Source organism: Ambystoma mexicanum, chromosome 4q, assembly GCF_040938575.1.
Source record: "Ambystoma mexicanum isolate Mex_15411 chromosome 4q, UKY_AmexF1_1, whole genome shotgun sequence".
In the NCBI taxonomy this organism is placed as follows: Eukaryota; Metazoa; Chordata; class Amphibia; order Caudata; family Ambystomatidae; genus Ambystoma; species Ambystoma mexicanum.
Window position 1 is genome coordinate 527,723,995 of NC_090928.1, and position 5,000 is coordinate 527,728,994.

The 5,000-nt window shown below is 39.7% G+C and overlaps 4 non-coding genes across 4 annotated transcripts; all 4 read right to left on the bottom strand.

Annotated features, from left to right (window-relative positions):
- Positions 1-1,833: 1,833 nt before the first annotated feature.
- TRNAK-CUU (transfer RNA lysine (anticodon CUU)) lies at positions 1,834-1,906 on the bottom strand. The gene has a single exon. It is a non-coding gene; the product is annotated as a tRNA-Lys (tRNA).
- Positions 1,907-2,513: 607 nt separating this feature from the next.
- TRNAK-CUU (transfer RNA lysine (anticodon CUU)) lies at positions 2,514-2,586 on the bottom strand. Its single transcript has one exon. It is a non-coding gene; the product is annotated as a tRNA-Lys (tRNA).
- Positions 2,587-3,952: 1,366 nt separating this feature from the next.
- On the bottom strand, positions 3,953-4,025 carry TRNAK-CUU (transfer RNA lysine (anticodon CUU)). The gene has a single exon. It is a non-coding gene; the product is annotated as a tRNA-Lys (tRNA).
- A 525-nt stretch (positions 4,026-4,550) lies between these two features.
- Positions 4,551-4,623, bottom strand: TRNAK-CUU (transfer RNA lysine (anticodon CUU)). Its single transcript has one exon. It is a non-coding gene; the product is annotated as a tRNA-Lys (tRNA).
- Between the last annotated feature and the right edge of the window lie 377 nt (positions 4,624-5,000).

The following is a 5,000-nucleotide window of genomic DNA, read 5'->3' on the forward strand; positions in this document are numbered from 1 at the left end:
TGATTTCTCCACTTTATTTTATAGTAAGATGATACATACTTTTTCTTTTACAGTGAATACATTAAGGTGTGGTATTGCCCCATTACACATCATCCAGACATGCATTCATATATTGCATGTTAACAATCAAAATATTGCAAATATTGTAAAGAGACTTTCAATTTCTATTTTTTTGGTCAAAAAGCACTAAAATTTTAGTTGTTTTCGCCCAACGTGGGGCTCGAACCCACGACCCTGAGATTAAGAGTCTCATGCGCTACCGACTGAGCAAGCCGGGCTCCTTTGGATGCCCATAGTTTTCTTCCCTATCCCTGCACTGCCGTTTTCCACAGATAGGATGTATTTTTTTGGTCAAAAAGCACTACAATTTTAGTTGTTTTCCCCCAACTTGGGGCTCGAACCCACGACCCTGAGATTAAGAGTCTCATGCTCTACCGACTGAGCTAGCCGGGCTCCTTTGGATGCCTATAGTTTTCTTCCCTATCCCTGCACTGCCGTTTTCCACAGATAGGATGCTGTGTAATCATAGGCTCTGGTGGAGTTTGGAAAGAAAATACACATCAGCCAGAGGCAGAAATAGTCTAAGAAAGTATCAAACACAATTACCAGTCAATATCAGAACGCATTGAAGAATATCAGGAAATAGCCGATTAAACCTGTGTGGAAAAAAGTCTTATTTGTGATTTCTCCACTTTATTTTATAGTAAGATGATACATACTTTTTATTTTACAGTGAATACATTAAGGTGTGGTATTGCCCCATTACACATCATCCAGACATGCATTCATATATTGCATGTTAACAATCAAAATATTGCAAATATTGTAAAGAGACTTTCAATTTCTATTTTTTTGGTCAAAAAGCACTAAAATTTTAGTTGTTTTCGCCCAACGTTTTCTTCCCTATCCCTGCACTGCCGCTTTCCACAGATAGGATGTATTTGTTTGGTCAAAAAGCACTACAATATTAGTTGTTTTCGCCCAACGTGGGGCTCAAACCCACGACCCTGAGATTAAGAGTCTCATGCTCTACCGACTGAGCTAGCCGGGCTCCTTTGGATGCCTATAGTTTTCTTCCCTATCCCTGCACTGCCGTTTTCCACAGATAGGATGTATTTTTTTGGTCAAAAAGCACTACAATTTTAGTTGTTTTCGCCCAAAGTGGGGCTCGAACCCACGACCCTGAGATTAAGAGTCTCATGCTCTACCGACTGAGCTAGCCGGGCTCCTTTGGATGCCTATAGTTTTCTTCCCTATCCCTGCACTGCCGTTTTCCACAGATAGGATGCTGTGTAATCATAGGCTCTGGTGGAGTTTGGAAAGAAAATACACATCAGCCAGAGGCAGAAATAGTCTAAGAAAGTATCAAACGCAATTACCAGTCAATATCAGAACGCATTGAAGAATATCAGGAAATAGCCGATTAAACCTGTGTGGAAAAAAGTCTTATTTGTGTTTTCTCCACTTTATTTTATAGTAAGATGATACATACTTTTTCTTTTACAGTGAATACATTAAGGTGTGGTATTGCCCCATTACACATCATCCAGACATGCATTCATATATTGCATGTTAACAATCAAAATATTGCAAATATTGTAAAGAGACTTTCAATTTCTATTTTTTTGGTCAAAAAGCACTAAAATTTTAGTTGTTTTCGCCCAACGTGGGGCTCGAACCCACGACCCTGAGATTAAGAGTCTCATGTGCTACCGACTGAGCAAGCCGGGCTCCTTTGGATGCCCATAGTTTTCTTCCCTATCCCTGCACTGCCGTTTTCCACAGATAGGATGTATTTTTTTGGTCAAAAAGCACTACAATTTTAGTTGTTTTCGCCCAACGTGGGGCTCGAACCCACGACCCTGAGATTAAGAGTCTCATGCTCTACCGACTGAGCTAGCCGGGCTCCTTTGGATGCCTATAGTTTTCTTCCCTATCCCTGCACTGCCGTTTTCCACAGATAGGATGCTGTGTAATCATAGGCTCTGGTGGAGTTTGGAAAGAAAATACACATCAGCCAGAGGCAGAAATAGTCTAAGAAAGTATCAAACACAATTACCAGTCAATATCAGAACGCATTGAAGAATATCAGGAAATAGCCGATTAAACCTGTGTGGAAAAAAGTCTTATTTGTGTTTTCTCCACTTTATTTTATAGTAAGATGATACATACTTTTTCTTTTACAGTGAATACATTAAGGTGTGGTATTGCCCCATTACACATCATCCAGACATGCATTCATATATTGCATGTTAACAATCAAAATATTGCAAATATTGTAAAGAGACTTTCAATTTCTATTTTTTTGGTCAAAAAGCACTAAAATTTTAGTTGTTTTTGCCCAACGTGGGGCTCGAACCCACGACCCTGAGATTAAGAGTCTCATGCGCTACCGACTGAGCAAGCCGAGCTCCTTTGGATGCCCATAGTTTTCTTCCCTATCCCTGCACTGCCGTTTTCCACAGATAGGATGTATTTTTTTGGTCAAAAAGCACTACAATTTTAGTTGTTTTTGCCCAACGTGGGGCTCGAACCCACGACCCTGAGATTAAGAGTCTCATGCTCTACCGACTGAGCTAGCCGGGCTCCTTTGGATGCCTATAGTTTTCTTCCCTATCCCTGCACTGCCGTTTTCCACAGATAGGATGCTGTGTAATCATAGGCTCTGGTGGAGTTTGGAAAGAAAATACACATCAGCCAGAGGCAGAAATAGTCTAAGAAAGTATCAAACACAATTACCAGTCAATATCAGAACGCATTGAAGAATATCAGGAAATAGCCGATTAAACCTGTGTGGAAAAAAGTCTTATTTGTGATTTCTCCACTTTATTTTATAGTAAGATGATACATACTTTTTCTTTTACAGTGAATACATTAAGGTGTGGTATTGCCCCATTACACATCATCCAGACATGCATTCATATATTGCATGTTAACAATGAAAATATTGCAAAGAGACTTTCAATTTCTATTTTTTTGGTCAAAAAGCACTACAATTTTAGTTGTTTTCGCCCTACGTGGGGCTCGAACCCACAACCCTGAGATTAAGAGTCTCATGCGCTACCGACTGAGCAAGCCGGGCTCCTTTGGATGCCCATAGTTTTCTTCCCTATCCCTGCAGTTTTCCACAGATAGGATGTATTTTTTTGGTCAAAAAGCACTACAATTTTAGTTGTTTTCGCCCAACGTGGGGCTCGAACCCACGACCCTGAGATTAAGAGTCTCATGCTCTACTGACTGAGCTAGCCGGGCTCCTTTGGATGCCTCTAGTTTTCTTCGTTATCCCTGCACTGCCGTTTTCCACAGATAGGATGCTGTGTAATCATAGGCTCTGGTGGAGTTTGGAAAGAAAATACACATCAGCCAGAGGCAGAAATAGTCTAAGAAAGTATCAAACACAATTACCAGTCAATATCGGAACGCATTGAAGAATATCAGGAAATAGCCGATTAAACCTGTGTGGAAAAAAGTCTTATTTGTGTTTTCTCCACTTTATTTTATAGTAAGATGATACATACTTTTTCTTTTACAGTGAATTCATTAAGGTGTGGTATTGCCCCATTACACATCATCCAGACATGCATTCATATATTGCATGTTAACAATCAAAATATTGCAAATATTGTAAAGAGACTTTCAATTTCTATTTTTTTGGTCAAAAAGCACTAAAATTTTAGTTGTTTTCGCCCAACGTTTTCTTCCCTATCCCTGCACTGCCGCTTTCCACAGATAAGATGTATTTTTTTGGTCAAAAAGCACTACAATTTTAGTTGTTTTCACCCAACGTGGGGCTCGAACCCACGACCCTGAGATTAAGAGTCTCATGCTCTACCGACTGAGCTAGCCGGGCTCCTTTGGATACCTATAGTTTTCTTCCCTATCCCTGCACTGCCGTTTTCCACAGATAGGATGTATTTTTTTGGTCAAAAAGCACTACATTTTTAGTTGTTTTCGCCCAACGTGGGGCTCGAACCCACGACCCTGAGATTAAGAGTCTCATGCTCTACCGACTGAGCTAGCCGGGCTCCTTTGGATGCCTATAGTTTTCTTCCCTATCCCTGCACTGCCGTTTTCCAAAGATAGGATGCTGTGTAATCATAGGCTCTGGTGGAGTTTGGAAAGAAAATACACATCAGCCAGAGGCAGAAATACTCTAAGAAAGTATCAAACACAATTACCAGTCAATATCAGAACGCATTGAAGAATATCAGGAAATAGCCGATTAAACCTGTGTGGAAAAAAGTCTTATTTGTGATTTCTCCACTTTATTTTATAGTAAGATGATACATACTTTTTCTTTTACAGTGAATACATTAAGGTGTGGTATTGCCCCATTACACATCATCCAGACATGCATTCATATATTGCATGTTAACAATCAAAATATTGCAAATATTGTAAAGAGACTTTCAATTTCTATTTTTTTGGTCAAAAAGCACTAAAATTTTAGTTGTTTTCGCCCAACGTTTTCTTCCCTATCCCTGCACTGCCGCTTTCCACAGATAGGATGTATTTGTTTGGTCAAAAAGCACTACAATTTTAGTTGTTTTTGCCCAACGTGGGGCTCGAACCCACGACCCTGAGATTAAGAGTCTCATGCTCTACCGACTGAGCTAGCCGGGCTCCTTTGGATGCCTATAGTTTTCTTCCCTATCCCTGCACTGCCGTTTTCCACAGATAGGATGCTGTGTAATCATAGGCTCTGGTGGAGTTTGGAAAGAAAATACACATCAGTCAGAGGCAGAAATAGTCTAAGAAAGTATCAAACACAATTACCAGTCAATATCAGAACGCATTGAAGAATATCAGGAAATAGCCGATTAAACCTGTGTGGAAAAAAGTCTTATTTGTGATTTCTCCACTTTATTTTATAGTAAGATGATACATACTTTTTCTTTTACAGTGAATACATTAAGGTGTGGTATTGCCCCATTACACATCATCCAGACATGCATTCATATATTGCATGTTAACAATCAAAATATTGCAAATATTGTAAA